General features: G+C 36.8%; 1 protein-coding gene across 2 annotated transcripts in view; it reads right to left on the bottom strand.

Annotated features, from left to right (window-relative positions):
• The window catches only part of DPH6 (diphthamine biosynthesis 6), a 177,587-nt gene that overhangs the window by 8,987 nt on the left and 148,010 nt on the right, over positions 1–20,590 (bottom strand). The gene's annotated exons all lie outside the window — the stretch shown is intronic.

The raw sequence follows: 20,590 nt of genomic DNA, 5'->3' as shown, positions 1-20,590 counted from the left end.
ACTGAGAGTACAATCATCTCTTATTTGGTTGGTACATGGCTGGAATCAGTGCTGGGGAGCACTCTCACTGGCTGTGCCACAGAATCTTTCTGCTCTTGTGCGGAGGCTTTATCACTATGATTCCATCTCCTTCATTCTGAACTTCATAGCTTTCCCTGCTTACAGTCTCTCCCAGCCCAAAGTCCTCACAGCCCAAAGGAAGAGCGACTCCATTGATGTTCTCTGTTACTGCCAGTGCTGGGACTGTGGCCTAAGTCTTCGGTTTTACCCGCATAGTTACACATTTATTTATTTGGTTATTTTTGTGGTTGTGCTACCATTCCAAATCCATTACATTTCAACTATTGACTACGTGCCCTTCGGGATTTAAAGCACACATCTGTGAAAATTCTACTACTCCCTCTAAGGATCAACAGTAATGTGGATGACCTGTAAAGCCAAACAGCAAGAGAAGTGAAGGAAAGAAAATGGGGTGGCATTTTCTATAAGAACTCACAAGAGCAAAGTAGATAAATGAAGTAGGGAATCAGCAAGGCAGAATTACGGCAGCTGGTCCTTATAAGAGCAGATAACAGGAATACATTACCGTAGTAAACCAAATTAAATTCATGTCTGCTTTGCAATAAAAAATGTAGGAATAATAATGGGATGTGGATTTCAGGGGTGTTTCCTTGTTCTGTCAGCTGGTGCCTGACCCCTTCTGTGCTGATCTCCCTTCACTGGTCTTCCCATTCTAGCAACTGTCTACCAAGTGAACCTTCTACTCTCACCTTTATGGACAGTCTCCTCACGTGGGAGTATACCTTAACAATCACTGGCTTCTTTTTATTAGAAAATGTTTCATTGAAGCTTTGCAAAATTTCTATAATCTACCACCAAAGAATAACTGGATTTTTTAAAATTAAAGTTGGCATGGCTGTTATCCTACTGATATCCTTCTATTAGTCCCTAGTAAAAATAATGCAAGCTGCTATGTTAATCCAACACAGTACTAGGAAATCTAAAATATGGATGCATCCAGTGATATTTCCAGTTCACGTAAAATATTTCCATAATATTCATCCAATCAGTTCTTCAACAAATATTTATTGAACAGTGATTATTTGGCAGGCCTTGCTAGATGAAAAAGATCCAAAAGTAAACAAGACAATGTCCCTGGTCTCTGGAAGCTTCCTAAATATACTGCACCTTATATTTTAATACCACAATATGATGAAATAGTGATGTCACTTCTATAAATAATATGTGCAATCTCTTCTCCCCACTACTACTGGTTCACCAGCATGGACACAGATTCCAAGTCAAGAAATTTGGGTAAAGAGCCCAGTGGTTTTTATGGCTGATGAACCAAGAAGTAGTCTGTGAATCCTTAGAATGTCTTTTGCAGCCCCTCTAAACTCTACTAGCTTCAAGCTCTAGTAGATGCAAGTATTTAGAAAATTCGATCTTTATTGGCTGACTTTTAGCCAGTTCCAAGTCCCTTTGATGTCCTGAGAGGCCTCAAGAAGCAAAGTTTATGCTAGCCACTTTCTTTAAGCCACTTTCTTTATCTAAGACATAGCACCCTGTTAGAAATCAACATCCTGGTAGCACAAAAGCATGATGTATGCATGTGATAAAAAAAGGGTCAGTTTAGGTAAGTAGAGAATCCAGATGTGTACATTCCAGAGACATATTTGTGGTACACAACATTCAATTTACTTTTCTAAAACATGTAGGCCACTGTTACTCATATCTACACTATTCACAGAAAGTAGCAACTTTATTGTAACATGTTTCAGGTCTGTGTTTGGGTTTCAACTCAAAATTAGCATTATTGTATGCCAGCACTTAATCACTCCAAATACAGTTTTTGCAGTTCACTTTGATAAGTTTCTCTGTCAATTTCATTGTAATTGAAAATACTAAATAGGTAACAGTTTTTCTAAGGTTTAGTTTCTCGCTGAATTATCATGATTCTTTCCATAATTTAAGTACAAACGATAGCAATCTATATTGAAAAATAAAAAATATTTTTCATATTGCTATTTGACCATTAAGGTCTAATGTCCATTAATGATTAAAACATTGTTAAATAGTTTCAGTTAGTATGTAAAAAGTGGAAGTAGACAGTTGTTATCACTGTAACACCAAAAATATGCCAGATAGGCTACAAAACCATGCCTTTGTGTTTTACCTACAGAGATCCGAGAATGCAAAGAAGTCTGGATGAACTAACTTCAGATCAGGGTAAGCCTTTCCTAGATGAGTGAAGATCCATGGTCACTTTCCTAATGGGGGAACAGACAGAGTAGAAGCAAACCTCCATAGATGAGGGATGTCTATCAGTGTATACAAAAAGCCAAACTCTTATGGCCATCTGTGGACCTCTGTGATGGATTATTAGAGTCCTGAGGAGACCCAGGGAGTGTGTACAGCCTGACAGTTCTTTTTCACAGTCTTAACTAAGTGTACACAGTAGCTACATGCAGAGAGCTAGGGCCAGGGCAGAAAAGGGGAGAGAGATCTCTTTGAGAACACCTGCCCATCAAGTCTTTTCTACTGAACTTTCACTGTACCAAGGACTGGTGACAGGGCAGGAAGACAGAGAGATTTCAGCCAAGACTTGGAAAGCCAGAGAGGAGGCAGGGAAAGGCCAAGAGCAGTAAGCCCTTGAAAAGGCACAAAAAACTGGTAGCAGGACTTTAAAGCAGGGGGACGGGGTAGGGGGGGGGAGAAGGAGAGAGAGATCTCTAGACTCACTGGAGCACAGATCACATGCCCTGATAAAGGGAGAGACCTTATCCTGCTTTCAAAACATTTCAAACAAGTAGCAAACTGAAACAACTCAAACCAGACCCAGCTCAACTGGAGATTAGACTAAAGAGAAAAAACATCACAAACTAGCTGTCAGACAGAGGAAGGGGTGTGACTTTTCCGGAGTGAATATTTACTTCAGTCTCTACTGTTCTTTTTTATTCAATATCTACTATAATATATATAAAACAAATTAGATGAACAGTGAAAAAGTTAAAAATGTGACCTGTAATCAAGAGAAAAACAAACAAAACAGAAACAGACCCACACATTAACCAAATATTGAACCCAGTAGATAAGGACTTTAAACATAACTACTATAAATACATTAAAGATTTACTGGAAAAGATAGACAAAATTTACGAACAGAGAGTAATTTTAGCACAGTTGGAAAACTAGGGATAGACAGCTGTAGGTTCATATTCTAGCTCCAACACTTACTGAGTACTGGACCCAGGATGAATTGCTTAAGTTCTCTGAATTTCCATTTCCCTAGGTAATACCTGCCCTTCGGGGGATGTTGTATTAGAAGATATAATACATACAAAGCTTTTAACCCAGTGCCTAGTGCACAGGAAGCAGTCGACATATGTTATCTTTTCTCTATTAATTTGCTATTCCCTTGGACCTTCTACTCTTTACCTATATACTCCCATCTTTGAGGACCATGACCCCTACTATATCTATTACCTCTACTGCAAATGGCTCTTGAAGCGAAAATCCTAGCCATCAACCCCTCTCCCATGTATTCGCTCCCCCCATAACAAATGTTTATTGAGTGTTTTACTTGGGAGCATTGTTGTCTTACTTCAACATGAATAAAACACAGTTCTTTATTTTTTCCTCAAAACCTTCTCTCCCTGCTCAATTTCTGTTCAATCAAGCTTAAAATACTGGAGTAGAACTTAATTCCTTCCTTTCCTTCTGCCACACAGCCTACATCTTAAAATTTTCATGAATTCATTTATTGAATCTACAAATATTCACTCAGTACTTATTACGTGCCAGATGCTCTTCTATACACTAGGCATATGGCAGTGAATGAGAAAATGTACGCACTCCCTTCCATTCTAACATCCTTACTGATCACTTTGCACTTGAACTATTACAATAAACTCTTGTCTTCCTGCTTTATATTCACCCCTCCCAATCTACCCTACATGTTATCAACACACTAACTTTCCTTAACAATATGAGATGGCATTCATCCACTCAAAAACTTTTGGTGTTTGACTATTGCCTATTCAATGGAAATCAAGCTCTGTAAACTGAGAGTCAAAGACTTCAGCCATTTGGTCCCATCATTCACAAGAATACCAAGACATAAAGCTAATACACTGAATGGGAAAATAAAGTAAAATAAAGATTCAAAAGAATGTTGACTGGCTGAAAAAAACCCCAGAAGATTAAATCTTAAAAAGTGAAATATAATGTGATAAACATAAACCCCAACAGGCAATTTCCTTCTCTTCAACTTATAGAAATCACTCTTATTACTGCCTGTGGGATTGTCCTATGCTGCCTTGTGACATATTTCTGTATTGCATTACTATGTACCCCTTGAATTTAAATGTTTCTCATGAGACTATAAGTTTCTAAATTTCTTAAACCCTCTCATAATTTTTTCCTAGTAGTGTGTAGCACATAGTACACAATGACCAAATGGCTGTCTTATCTGTGGTCCGGATACCCTGTATACTCCCAGAAAAGGGTCCAATTGGCATGTACTGACAGGTCTAGTTTCAGACAGAAAGTAAGCCATTCCCAAACAGAATTATCAAGTAAAAGGGAGGAGTGATACCGAGCAGGGACCTGTGGGCCCTCTGGGCACAAAGCCTTTCTGTGTCTCCCATTTCTGTGATTACAGGAAATAGCCTTCATTCAGCCTCCGGAACCTTCCCTGAGTTCCAACATGCAGATTCAAGCAGTTGTTAATTAGAGAAGGGAGGGGATATGAGACAAGGGAGAAACAAAACAGTCAAGAGAAACAATAGTGCAGCCCTGGTGCAAGGTCCTGGTTCCCCATCAAAGGATACACACAATAATATCTTTGAGCTGTTTTGCAGATACTGAAACCCCCTCCAGGTGGGAGAAAGTTAACGGTTAACGATGGTATGCTGCCCACAAGCATGTAGACCCCAGACCAGTTGGAACCTGAAGGTTGATGAGGCTGACTCCTACTTACCTTACCACCAACCCATCAGAAGAATGTCCATGAGCTGATCACACCCTCTTTGAACCATTACTATAAAACTTCTCACTATCCTCTCCAAGTTGGGACACATAGTTTTTCGAGGCAGGAGCCCGCTGTGTCTCCCTTTGTCTGGCAAAGTAATAAAGCTATCCTTTTCTACTTCACCCAAATCTCTGTCTCCGAGATTTGATTCGGCACCACTGTACAGAGAAGCTGAGCTTTCGGCATCAGGAGAAAGTTACTAATTGCTTTTTCTATATCGTTAGAAATAGGATAAAAATTTTCTATTTTTGGAACTCTAAAACTGGATAAAATTTACACATGGTTGTCAATGTTTTTCTTATCTCATTACCCACTGAATCAGGGATGTCACTATCTTTCCCCCTGTCTTTAACCATTTGGGGAATGTTATATAGAAAAAGATTCAGATCAGATGGCCATTGGATATGATTAATACACCTGTTATTTTGTCTGACATGAGTCAAACTGGTCCCATCCTTTGTATAAATACAAAGGTATAAAGCTAACACAATCAATAAAATAAAATAAAATTTCAAAAGGATCTTGACCAGCTGAAAAGAAATATGTTGCTGTTTTTTAACCAGTTAAATTATTTTTGATAAAATAATACGATCATTTTTTACTTATTTCACATTATAATTTCCATTGTATAAAAGTATATTCCTTGCTTCACATATATCTAAATTGTGCTGTGTTCTCCTTTGGATAAAATTTTTATGGAAGGTGAACATTAATTTTCCAACTAACTATTGTTAAGATAAGCTTTCTAAAACACATTTTGAACAGATGTGGCTGACTTGGGTCATTTCATGGCTTATAAGAATGCCTTGGAGTCTGAGCATTTAAAAAGTGAATTCCTAGTAAATGAAAAGGAAATTACTTATATGATTCTATTTTTTCTGGCACATTTATTCATACAGATAAATATTCATATTCATAATAACTCCATTTGAACTCTACTAATTATTGAACTGAAAAGGTTATGGGCATCATGATTTCCCTGTTTAATTTTTTTATCCCTTTGAAAGACTGTAATAACCATAATTGTGAGAATTTCTTATTAAATCAAGATATTTCTTCTTTTAAACCTACCTCATTTGCTGTTACTAATCTTAAAACTGACAAAAAAAAAGAAAAGGCCAAATGAAATTGCACTTCCCTCATCCCTCCTACCACCTAAAGAAAACCATGAGGTTTAAAAAACTCACCACAATTTCATTTTATAAATGATGTATTTAACATACAAAATAATTTCATGCTGCATATATTCATTCATAGCATTTATTAAAGAAGTATTTATTGAATGTCTACAGTAGGTCTGGCATTGTTTTAAGTGCTGGGGATAACAATAGGAGCAGACATAAATTCTGCATAAAACAGCTTACTGTCTGGAGGTACAGACATAAAGTTAAACAAGCAATTACAATAAAAGGTAGGGATTGCTTTGGTGGATGCATGAGATGCAGTGGGAATATAAAGCAGGGGACCTAACTGGAAGGAACTCAAAAGGCTTCTCAAAGAATCTGAAGGATGAGTTAACCAGGAAAGTCTGGAGAGAGAGAGGGAAAGAGAAAGAGGGAGAGGGAGAGGGGAGAGAGAGAGAGAAGGCAGGAGAGAAGAAAACTGTTCCAGAAGGAACAGCATGTGTTAAGTCCCAGAGCACACGATGGGTACTAGAAATTGAAGTAAGTTTGGCATAGCTGAAACATAACTAGACGAGTAATAGTGGAGAGGTGAGGCTGAAAAACTAGAAAGAGGACAGATGTTATGGGGCTTCATATGCCATACTAAGTTATTATCCTCAGGTCATTGAGAACCCATGGGGATGTTTTAAACAGAAAACTGACCTGATCTCATTTGTCTTTTAGAAACATCATTCTGGCTGCACAGTGGAGAATGGGCTGGAGGGCAGAAAGTCAAGAAGCAGAAAGAACTGAGAAGTTGCTGGAGGAATCTCGGCAGGAGGTAAAGCTTTCCTGAACTGGAGAAGTAGCAGTGAGGATGGAGAGGAGAGGGCAGATATTTTGAGAGAGATTTTCTAGGATGAAATAAGTGACTGGAGAAGTGAAGAAAGTTTAAAAAAAGTAAGAAAAATTCCCAGCTTTCTGCATTGGGAAACTGGATGGATGGTGGTCCTGTTTATTGGTTTTTAGTATAAGTAGCAATGTGCTGGGACACTGTCTAATGACCTTATCTTTTTCAAATTTTATGTAGCATGTGATACAACTGATGTCTCAAATCTTTGTGATTATTTTCCTTAGGCTTCCATGTTACTGTATTTTCTAAGTTATTGCTAGGCTTCTCCAACTCCTTTCCCTCCTGCTGCTCCTAAATTATAAGTAGCCCTCATGATTCTCTCTATAGTCTTCTTTATCAATTTACTCCCTCGGATAGCTTATGCAGTCCACGGGTTCAACCATCACCTTTATGTTATTCTGCTGCTGCAAACACGAACACTGTCACTACTAAGTAAAGACAATTTGCTTTATGCCTTAAAGTTAAGAAAATGATGAAATTATCTTATTTAATCTTCAAAATGCCTCTTAAGAATAAAAAAGAGCATAGGCTCTGAAATCAGATAGACTTAAAGCATAAATTCCAGTTCTGCAACTTCCCAGCTCTGTGACTTTGGAAAAGTAACTCACCCGCTAAGTGATTCCTCATCTGTAAAATGTAAACATTAGTAGTAGCAACATCATAGGCTTGTTAGATGGTTAAATAAAATAATGCATAAAAAGCACTTAGCACAGAGTATGACACTTAGTAAATACACAGCTTAACTATAAAAGTAGGTAAAGCACATATTGTAGTGAGGCACGGTGAAAGCAGCATTGCATAATTGATTAAAAGCAGTAGCTCTGACAGCAACAGTCAGCTCTACCCACCACCAGAGCCTCCCATCAAGCCTCTTAGATAGCCTCAACCACCAGAGGGCAGACAACAGAAGCAAGAAAAACTATAATCCTGCAGCCTGTGGACCAAAAACCACAGTTACAGAAAGATAGAGAAGATGAAAAGGCAGAGGGCTATGTACCAGATGAAGGAACAAGAAAAAACCCCAGAAAAACAACTAAATGAAGTGGAGATAGGCAACCTTCCAGAAAAAGAATTCAGAATAATGATAGTGAAGATGATCCAGGACCTTGGAATAAGAATGGAGGCAAAGATTGAGAAGATGCAAGAAATGATTAACAAAGACCTAGAAGAATTAAAGAACAAACAAACAGAGATGACCAATACAATAACTGAAATGAAAACTACACTAGAAGGAATCAATAGCAGAATAACTGAGGCAGAAGAACGGATAAGTGACCTGGAAGACAGAATGATGGAATTCACTGCTGCGGAACAGACTAAAGAAAAAAGAATGAAAAGAAATGAAGACAGCCTAAGAGACCTCTGGGACAACATTAAACGCAACAACATTCGCATTATAGGGGTCCCAGAAGGAGAAGAGAGAGAGAAAGGACCAGAGAAAATATTTGAAGAGATTATAGTCGAAAACTTCCCTAACATGGGAAAGGAAATAGCCACCCAAGTCCAGGAAGCGCAGAGAGTCCCATACAGGATAAACCCAAGGAGAAACACGCCGAGACACATAGTAATCAAAGTGGCAAAACTTAAAGACAAAGAAAAATTATTGAAAGCAGCAAGGGAAAAACGACAAATAACATACAAGGGAACTCCCATAAGGTTAACAGCTGATTTCTCAGCAGAAACTCTGCAAGCCAGAAGGGAGTGGCATGATATACTTAAAGTGATGAAAGGGAAGAACCTACAACCAAGATTACTCTACCCGGCAAGGATCTCATTTAGATTTGATGGAGAAATCAAAAGCTTTACAGACAAGCAAAAGCTAAGAGAATTCAGCACCACCAAACCAGCTCTACAACAAATGCTAAAGGAACTTCTCTAAGTGGGAATCACAAGAGAAGAAAAGGACCTACAAAAACAAACCCAAAACAATTAAGAAAATGGTCATAGGAACATACATATCGATAATTACCTTAAACGTGAATGGATTAAATGCCCCAACCAAAAGACATAGACTGGCTGAATGGATACAAAAACAAGACCCATATATATGCTGTCTACAAGAGACCCACTTTAGACCTAGGGACACATACAGACTGAAAGTGAGGGGATGGAAAAAGATATTCCATGCAAATGGAAATCAAAAGAAAGCTGGAGTAGCTATACTCATATCAGATAAAATAGAGGTTAAAATAAAGAATGTTACAAGAGACAAGGAAGGACACTACCTAATGATAAAGGGATCAATCCAAGAAGAAGATATAACAATTATAAATATATATGCACCCAACATAGGAGCACCTCAATACATAAGGCAACTGCTAACAGCTATAAAAGAGGAAATCGACAGTAACACAATAATAGTGGGGGACTTTAACACCTCACTTACACCAATGGACAGATCATCCAAAATGAAAATAAATAAGGAAACAGAAGCTTTAAATGACACAATAGACCAGATAGATTTAATTGATATATATAGGGCATTCCATCCAAAAACAGCAGATTACACGTTCTTCTCAAGTGCGCACGGAACATTCTCCAGGATAGATCGCATCTTGGGTCACAAATCAAGCCTCAGTAAATTTAAGAAAATTGAAATTATATCTTTTCTGACCACAACGCTATGAGATTAGAAATGAATTACAGGGAAAAAAACGTAAAAAAGACAAACACATGGAGGCTAAACAATACGTTACTAAATAACCAAGAGATCACTGAAGAAATCAAAGAGGAAATCAAAAAATACCTAGAGACAAATGACAATGAAAACACGACGACCCAAAACCTATGGGATGCAGCAAAAGCAGTTCTAAGAGGGAAGTTTATAGCTATACAAGCCTACCTAAAGAAACAAGAAAAAGCTCAAGTAAACAATCTAACCTTACACTTAAAGAAACTAGAGAAAGAAGAACAAACAAAACCCAAAGTTAGCAGAAGGAAAGAAATCATAAAGATCAGAGCAGAAATAAATGAAATAGAAACAAAGAAAACAATAGCAAAGATCAATAAAACTAAAAGTTGGTTCTTTGAGAAGATAAACAAAATTGATAAGCCATTAGCCAGACTCATCAAGAAAAAGAGGGAGAGGACTCAAATCAATAAAATCAGAAATGAAAAAGGAGAAGTTACAACAGACACCGCAGAAATACAAAGCATCCTAAGAGACTACTACAAGCAACTTTATGCCAATAAAATGGACAACCTGGAAGAAATGGACAAATTCTTAGAAAGGTATAACCTTCCAAGACTGAACCAGGAAGAAACAGAAAATATGAACAGACCAATCACAAGTAATGAAATTGAAACTGTGATTAAAAATCTTCCAACAAACAAAAGTCCAGGACCAGATGGCTTCACAGGTGAATTCTATCAAACATTTAGAGAAGAGCTAACACCCATCCTTCTCAAACTCTTCCAAAAAATTGCAGAGGAAGGAACACTCCCAAACTCATTCTATGAGGCCACCATCACCCTGATACCAAAACCAGACAAAGACACTACAAAAAAAGAAAATTACAGACCAACATCACTGATGAATATAGATGCAAAAATCCTCAACAAAATACTAGCAAACAGAATCCAACAACACATTAAAAGGATCATACACCACGATCAAGTGGGATTTATCCCAGGGATGCAAGGATTCTTCAATATACGCAAATCAATCAATGTGATACACCATATTAACAAATTGAAGAATAAAAACCATATGATCATCTCAATAGATGCAGAAAAAGCTTTTGACAAAATTCAACACCCATTTCTGATAAAAACTCTCCAGAAAGTGGGCATAGAGGGAACCTACCTCAACATAATAAAGGCCATATATGACAAACCCACAGCAAACATCATTCTCAATGGTGAAAAACTGAAAGCATTTCCTCTAAGATCAGGAACAAGACAAGGATGTCCACTCTCACCACTATTATTCAACATAGTTTTGGAAGTCCTAGCCACGGCAATCAGAGAAGAAAAAGAAATAAAAGGAATACAAATTGGGAAAGAAGAAGTAAAACTGTCACTGTTTGCGGATGACATGATACTATACATAGAGAATCCTAAAACTGCCACCAGAAAACTGCTAGAGCTAATTAATGAATATGGTAAAGTTGCAGGATACAAAATTAATGCACAGAAATCTCTTGCATTCCTATACACTAATGATGAAAAATCTGAAAGAGAAATTATGGAAACACTCCCATTTACCATTGCAACAAAAAGAATAAAATACCTAGGAATAAACCTACCTAGGGAGACAAAAGACCTGTATGCAGAAAACTATAAGACACTGATGAAAGAAATTAAAGATGATACCAACAGATGGAGAGATATACCATGTTCTTGGATTGGAAGAATCAACATTGTGAAAATGAGTATACTACCCAAAGCAATCTACAGATTCAATGCAATCCCTATCAAATTACCAATGGCATTTTTTACGGAGCTAGAACAAATCATCTTAAAATTTGTATGGAGACACAAAAGACCCCGAATAGGCAAAGCAGTCTTGAGGCAAAAAAATGGAGCTGGAGGAATCAGACTCCCTGACTTCAGACTATACTACGAAGCTACAGTAATTAAGACAATATGGTACTGGCACAAAAACAGAAACATAGATCAATGGAACAAGATAGAAAGCCCAGACATTAACCCACGCACCTATGGTCAACTAATCTATGACAAAGGAGGCAAAGATATACAATGGAGAAAAGACAGTCTCTTCAATAAGTGGTGCTGGGAAAACTGGACAGCTACATGTAAAAGAAGGAAATTAGAATACTCCCTAACACCATACACAAAAATAAACTCAAAATGGATTAGAGACCTAAATATAAGACTGGACACTATAAAACTCTTAGAGGAAAACATAGGAAGAACACTCCTTGATATAAATCACAGCAAGATCTTTTTTGATCCACCTCCTAGAGTAATGGAAATAAAAACAAAAATAAACAAGTGGGACCTAATGAAACTTCAAAGCTTTTGCACAGCAAAGGAAACCATAAACAAGACGAAAAGACAACCCTCAGAATGGGAGAAAATATTTGCAAATGAATCAACGGACAAAAGATTAATCTCCAAAATATATAAACAGCTCATTCAGCTCAATATCAAAGAAAGAAACACCCCAATCCAAAAATGGGCAGAAGACCTAAATAGACATTTCTCCAAAGAAGACATACAGATGGCCACGAAGCACATGAAAAGATGCTCAACATCACTAATTATTAGAGAAATGCAAATCAAAACTACAATGAGGTATCACCTCACTCCTGTTAGAATGGGCATCATCAGAAAATCTACAAACAACAAATGCTGGAGAGAGTGTGGTGAAAAGGGAACCCTCTTGCACTGTTGGTGGGAATGTAAATTGATACAGCCACTATGGAGAACAATATGGAGGTTCCTTAAAAAACTAAAAATAGAATTACCATATGACCCAGCAATCCCACTACTGGGCATATACCCAGAGAAAACCGTAATTCAAAAAGACACATGCACCCGAATGTTCATTGCAGCACTATTTACAATAGCCAGGTCATGGAAGCAACCTAAATGCCCATCAACAGACGAATGGATAAAGAAGTTGTGGTACATATATACAATGGAATATTACTCAGCCATAAAAAGGAACGAAATTGAGTCATTTGTTGAGACGTGGATGGATCTAGAGACTGTCATACAGAGTGAAGTAAGTCAGAAAGAGAAAAACAAATATCGTATATTAATGCATGTATGCGGAACCTAGAAAAATGGTACAGATGAGCCAGTTTGCAGGGCAGAAGTTGAGACACAGATGTAGAGAATGGACATATGGACACCAAGGGGGGAAAACTGCGGTGGGGTGGGGATGGTGGTGTGCTGAATTGGGCGATTGGGATTGACATGTATACACTGATGTGTATAAAACTGATGCCTAATAAGAACCAGCAGTATAAAAAAACAAAAACAAAAAAACAAAACAACAAAAAAAAAAAGTTGATGAAGGCTGGGACATAACAGAGTTGAGTGAATAAATATATTCTTCACTGCCAAAAAAAAAAAAAAAAAAAAAAAAAAAAAAAAAAAAAGCAGTAGCTCTGGAGACACACTGCCCTTGGTTCAAATCCTAACTCTGTCACTTTGTAGCTACGTGATCTTAGGTCATGCAAACTCTCAGAGCCTCAGATTACTGATCTGTACAATGGAGATGACAACAGCATCTACCTCATAGGAGTGCTGTTTTCAGTAATAAAACCATGTGAAAAAAAAGTCTAATATACTACACAGCACATAATATATACTCAATGAAATGGCTACTAATTTTATTTTCTTCCTTTTCCAGAGGTGAAAACTAGGTTGATTTGCAAAGGTTATGTAGCTTAGAAGTAAACAAACCTAGAATTTAAAGTTGTGTCCTGACTCTGATAAATAACAAACCTTAGTCTTTAGCCTGAACATCTCAATTGTGTGCCAACCTCATAGTTTAAAAACATATGCCTTTGGTTTACATGTTATAATTTAAAACTCAGTATGTTTATGACCAAGCTTATCATGTTCTTTCTCAACCCTGTTCTCCTCTGCAAAAATGTGTGCTTCTAATTTCCCCAATCATGACGTGTGTATTAATCTTTGATTCTTCCTTTTCCAGCTTCTGGCCATTTGGTGCTAATTTCTTTTTCATTCTTCCAACAAAATCTTTCTTTTAGTTTTGTTCTCTCTCTCCATCCCTACTGTCAGCGGTTTCATGCTCTAAGCCCTCACACCTGTTTCCTATAAGAGCACCTTAGACTCTTTTTCATTTCCAATTTCTTCTACTCCCAATCCATGAATACTACTGCCAGACTAAATTTTCTGAGATACATTTTAGTAATATAAATCCCTGTTGATGAGCCTTCTATATCTTGCTATTTCTTATCCCAAATTGCTTGGTCCATCTCTCAAGGCCCTTTATGATTGGGTCCTAAATTCCCACCTCACCTTTTTCTTATTAATCTACCAATACCAACTCTTAGTTTCATTTAAAACAAGTTCTGCATTGTCCCTGCATGTCTTCTTGCCAAGGAATCTTCTTCATATTGATTCACTTTGTTGTTACCACCCATGTAAATTTCATCCATCCTTCAGACCAGTTTAAGTGGTGAGGCTTCCATGACATCGCCTTCAGCTACTCTAGGTCATGTGGTCATCTTCCAACTCTTAGGTCCCAATTACATTTATAGTAAATACCAATTTGGCTTTATCTGATCCAAGTTATTAGGGTCCTCCCCTCATTTACAAAACTCTAAGTTCCATGAAAAATAACTCTTTGACTTACTTTGTACCCCTTATAGAAGCCAGCATAGAACTGAGCACATAAGAAGGCCTTACAAATACTTATCACTCAGTTCTATTAGTACCACATGACACTGGCAGTTAAGAGTTCTTCTATAAAACACAATCAGAGAAATGTGAGGGACAGGTTCAAGGTCATATATTAGAACAGCCACTAACTATGGAGGACCTTCACCTCTTCTCTTTAACTACAGCTATTAATGGGCACTACTGCCAGGTCAAATTCCTTAAACTACACCTTTCAGAATTTTAGTCCCTTCCTCTAACTCCTGCAGTTAGTCCTCATTGTTTAGATAATTAAATCCGTACTTCAGTATTCAAAATCTCTCATGATATGGCTTTGACTTCTTTTTTCAGCTTCCTCTCCCAGTACTCAAAATATACTCCAAACAGTTCAGCCAGTCAAAAATCCTATCCATTCTTAAAGTCCAGGATGGCGGTCAATTTATCTCTGAATTTACTCAGAATTCTCTCAACAACATATAATTTTCTTTGAAATTCTATGGTACATATTTTTTACTTCTTTTAAGAGTACATTTTAATACACCTTGTAATTTATATTTATAATAGTCACTGGACTCAACCATAAAATTCCACATATCCTTCCAACTCAGTTATGTTCAAAATTCAAAATCTCCTCTCAAGGAAGTTCTACGTCCTCTTGACTTTCAAGGTCAGTTAAAGGTGTTCTTTTCCATAAAGTTAGCAGTGCAGGGAACAAGGCTTAAAATTCTGTCTCTCTCTCCCACATTATCAAATCAACTTTAGTGAAATTCCCTTTATCTTTTGCTTTTTAAGTGATAGGTAGCTGGGATTGTAAACTGCTCTTTTGTCAAACCCATAAGGAAGACAAGTTAACTCATATAAAACAGAACTTGAAACAGAGCTTTAAGCTTGAAATCAGCATTGCACATATCTGGCTTTTAGCTTTTATAGCACCTAGCTGAGTGGTATACTCCTTAGTCAGTACATATCTACTTACCTTTGACTCAAGGCTAGAAGTCCAATTTCCCAATTCTATGTGAATAGTTCTGGAAAAAGCAACCAATTCTATATATTCACAATTTTTATATAATATGGTTTCATTCTTCCATTTAGCAGACAACTTTTACTTGGATGATCTTAAGAAATCTCCTGATTAAAGAGTAACGGCTGCTGGTAAAGACAGTGGATTGAATCCATGTATCTACTCCCACCCCCTTCTAAAACCTTCATGGGAGGTATTTCATAAAATGGCATAAACACAAAAAGATGCAGAAAAGCAGAGGGCAAGTGACAGGATCAATAAATTTAATAGAACCAAGAACACTGGATCCTAGGCCGACCGACAGTGGAGAATGCAAAGGACCAAACCAACTTACACAGTAAGATAACTCCTTACTCTAAAACAATAAGGTAATGAGTTGGTGGCACTGGGTACCTCTGGAAGTAAAGGGAAAATGTGAAAAGGACACCAAAATAAGAAGGGTTGATTGGCAGTGTGTTTAACAAGCAGTCAGATCCCCAGATCCTTTCGCTCTAGGCTGGCAACTGCCTCTCCTCCACCCTGACAGAACATTGAAGGTTTATTCTCTGCAGAGGGTGAGACAGAGGAACTAGCCTGGGAGAAAAGAGACACAGCTGAGGGCAGAGGTACTATAATAAAAACAGAGGGATTCAGTTAATGTATGCACAGAAGATTCTGAGACCTCTAGCCATTTTCCGTGTTCAACTCCCAGAAAACAAAACAAACAAACAAAAAAACCTGCAGCATGTGTTCACTTCAAGAGCAGACTGGAGAATCCTCTTCTTTGAAATCTAACTAGCTCAGATTAAATGACCTAGATATACTTCCCTATAGTGAAACTCAAGGTCACAAAGCTCCATCCACACACTTAGTGCTTACCACAAAAATTTTGGGTCCCTACTCTTAAATATGAGTAGAACACCAAAGATTAGCAGAAACATCTCTAAAATGAAAGTTAGAGACCAAAGTAAACAATGGAGAAAAAGGACTATGCAGGAGAGAAGAAAAATTATAATAAGGATAAAGTATTATAGATTTTAAAAAGAACATTCAGAGAACAAAAATAAGCTTTTAGAAATTAAAAATAAGATATGAAAAAACTCAATTAAAAATTTTGAAGGTAAAATTGAGAAAGTCTCCCAGAAAGGGGAAAAATGATGTAGGTAAAAATTAAAAGAGAAAAGTTAGAAATTAAAGAAACATCTAAATAATAGGAATTCAAAGAAGCAAAAACAAAGGGGAGGTAAACACCAGTGAAGTAATTCAAGGACGTTTCCCAGAACTGAAATTTTCAAGCTGAAAATTCTACCTGTCTCAGCACAATGGATAAAAATATGCACACCCAAGACACAGCACATAAGACTTTAAAATTCTTGGGGCAATAGAAATATCTTACATACTCTTACAGAGAGATGGAGAGAGAAATAAATAAGGTTGCATACAAATAGTCAGGAATTAGAATGACTTTAGGCTTCTCAACAGCATATACCAAGCTGCAAGGGAATGAAGCAATACTATCAAGATCCAGGAGGGAAAATATTCCAAAAATAGAATTTATGACCTGCTGAAGAACCAATCAAATGCAAGGAAAGAATGAAGACATTTATAGATATGCACAGTGTCTCAAAACACTTACCTCCTGTGGACCATTTATTAAAATCTTATAGAGAATGCGCTTCACAAAAATGAGAATAAAACAAAGAAAAAGGAAGACGCTGGATCCAGGAAATGAGGGCTTCAACAAAGAAGAAAGGTAAAGGGGTCTCCAGGATTATGAGGAGATGATAGGATGACAGCCTTGTAACATAGAAGGAAACTGGCCCAGATTACATACAGGTCAGAGGGCCCTGGAAAAGACTTCAGGAGGAGGAAACTGAAAAACTACTTAACATGTCTGAACATCTGGCTAAGAGACTAGAAAATTGGCAGTGAGTACAGCACTGAATTAGTGATTGGTACATGGAATACTAAATAAGTGAATAAAACAAGACAATTATTAATTCAAATGAAAAAATAAGAAGTTGTACAGGAAAGGTTTATTACCAGAGTTTATTATCTAACTCAGCTGTGTTTTGAATTTTCATAGTTATTGTAATTTAAACACTGACTATTCATCCAACTGGAATTGCAGTATAACTGTATGGGAAGATGGAATGAGGGAAAGAGTACACATATGTGATGGAGGCAAAGGGAGTAAAGATAGCTAAATCTACATAATCTAGAGTGAGAAGTCAACAAATAGTTCTAGAATTGGGGGAAATCATGAAGTAATACATAGACATGGAGGTAAAAATCAACTATAAGAGATGAAAGTAAGATGGTGAAATGAGTGAGAGGCAGGAAAGACTCAGAGGGTTGCTTCGCATAGCAAAGTTTGAAGGACCACTTGAGAGTATTAACTTTGACAAACATTGTAAAATATCACAGAATAGGAATACTCTTAACAAACATTTAAATAACAGTCCAAAACTTTTAAAATTTGATGTAATTTTTATATTAAAATTCATCTCCTTTTTTTGAACAGCGAGAAAATAATCCTGGGGGAAAATAGCACAAAAGATAAAATGATTTTTGACTCCATTGGTCAGATGATAATTTTAGGAACCTGTAGGAATTTAAGAATCAATGACTAAAATGATTCCATAGTTAATTTAGAGTAATAAATGTATAAACCTTGAAGTTGTTGTATTTTTTGACCCAGAAATTACATTCCTAGGGATTTATCTAAAGAAAGTAATAGAAATGTACATGAAGATTTACTAGGAAAGATAATAATCACAAAATTATTTATAATAATTTAAAAATAAATAACATTATTTATAATAATTTAGAAAGAAATATTCCCAACAAGAGATAACTTGTTAAATTCACTATGCTATATTCATATGCAGAATATAAATATGATGGAATCTACACAGCCATTAATTAATGTATTTTCAAATAGATTTAGTTATGTGGGAAAATAAACACAGCATAATATTAGGAGAAAAAAAGGAAACAAACTGTATGTATAGTTGAACCAAATTATGTAAATACAATATGTACAAGTATTTAATGACATGAGCTTGTGTGTACAATGAACACTGTGTGTACAATAAAACAACATGGAATACACCAATATGTTAGCAGCGTGCATCATGGGGCAGAAGAACTATGCTTTTTATTTGCTACCCTATACTTTTATTCATTCAGCACTTTGCTGCCATTCGCACATTGAATATATTTGTTTAACTGTAAATCTGTAGTTTGTAAGGTGTGCCTACCACGTTTTAACTAAAAGCTCTCCTGGGAATGGACATCCATGCTGCCTCCAACAACCCCAACCCAACACCATCAAAACTAACCCTGCAAAGGACTAGTCTCACTCATGTCCCCTTAGGGACTGATAGGAGAATTGCTTCGTCAAGGAGCATAGGGACATTTAATCTAGGTATTACAATATTGCCCTCTAGAATGGTAGTACCTGTCTACATTCTTAGAGGGGTTCTATAAATCCCCACCTGTCAACAACTGGCATTATTCAGCTTTCGCATTTTTGCCAAACTGGTAAAAGTAACATCCCACTGTTGCTTTAATTTGTATTTCTCTGATACTAAATCAGTTTGAGCATCTCTTCCGTCTGTATTAGGTTTTAAGACATTCTCTTCTGTATAGTGGTTCTCCATAGCTTTTGCCATTTTTCTGTTAGGATTGCTGCCTCACATGTTGATATATGCCAGTTAAAAATCCCTTGAGAGTTTTAAATATGACCCCAATTATAGTGTCTACCCAGTTCTCTGTGTATTTTGTAAGGCAGAAAAGTTTCCAAATTTTTCTTTAGTAATGGCAAATTTTACTCGTAATGGTAAACACTGCTAACATTGCTAACATTTAACATTATAAAGTTTACTCATAATAGTAAACATTGCTAACATTTAACATTGCCAGATGCTGAGCTAAGCACTTTATATATCATATCATTGTTATTACTTCCATTTTATATACGGGAAACTAACTTGATCAACGTTTCAGGTAAGCACTAGAGTCAGGGTTAGGATTCACACCTGGGCTCCTAGGTACAGAGGTAACTTGCTGATTGCTATCCCACACTGCCTCTTACCCTATGGGATCTGAATGAACTATGAAAGGACTCTTGCCCAAAGGTATCATCTTCTCTCCACAACTCCTGTCACCAACTCCTCTGTAATTCTCACAATTAAATATTAATTCCTGCATGGGAAAACATTATAATATGCAAAAATTCCCTAACTTAAGAATATGAACCCTTGAATATAGCAATATATTCAAAGATTAATATATTAGCAAAAGTGACATTACGGTTAATAAGTCATGTCAACCCACATTACACAGTACATAAAAAGTGGCTCAGGGGATCTGAGGCAGGTAAACACACTGGGTTCCTCTACCTAACCTCTTTCTCTCCCACCCCTGCAAGTTCAAAGGTTGTCTGCTTTCTCCCCTTCTTTTGGACTCCTTGACTATTCATGAGAGTTGTGCCAACAAGTTGAAAAATGAACATGTGGTTGATCTTTAAAATCACTTAATGAGGTTAATCACATTATTCATAAAGATAAGGAGATACAGGCATTCCTTAAAATCTGATTTGTCTTAGACAATGATGCAGAAGATGAGAGTCCTAGATAATAAGTTAAAAAAAACATACTTTCTAAATTCAGAAAGAAGCTAGAGCTTGACAAATGACTCATTCACTTTTATATTAGAATCACTGCACTATGTGTACATCAGGCAATTGATTGAGTCTCCTTTATGAGCGTATGCAAAACTGAAAGGAAACAAAAAGAGAGCAAAAAACCTGGGCAGTCTGAATTAAAATGTGGATTGTGTCAGATAACTGTTGTGAATGAGCTGAGAAACAAATTTCTAACTGTATAAATATTAAGTACTCACTTTACAGAAAATCCACATACACAGATTAGACTACGCAGAAGCCAGAGAAAAAGACACTCAGGTTGCTTTGCATAATTTTCTATAACTATCAGGGAAAAGAATTCCTGTTCAAAATGTACAACTATCCATTTATATTCACCCCTCCCTTTTAGAGCAATTTTAAACCATCCTGAGAAGCTACTTGTCAAAATCAGCAAAAATAATCACAGCAAAGCCCTAAAATCTCTTCAAACGCTGCTTCTGTTCTTTCCTTTCTCTCTTCCACTCCTGCAACACCAATTACATGTATGATAAACTTCTCTTCCTTACACCTC

Source organism: Balaenoptera ricei, chromosome 2, assembly GCF_028023285.1.
Source record: "Balaenoptera ricei isolate mBalRic1 chromosome 2, mBalRic1.hap2, whole genome shotgun sequence".
NCBI classification, from domain to species: Eukaryota; Metazoa; Chordata; class Mammalia; order Artiodactyla; family Balaenopteridae; genus Balaenoptera; species Balaenoptera ricei.
Note: the sequence above shows the minus strand (reverse complement) of the source record. Positions and strands in the feature narration are given on the sequence as shown.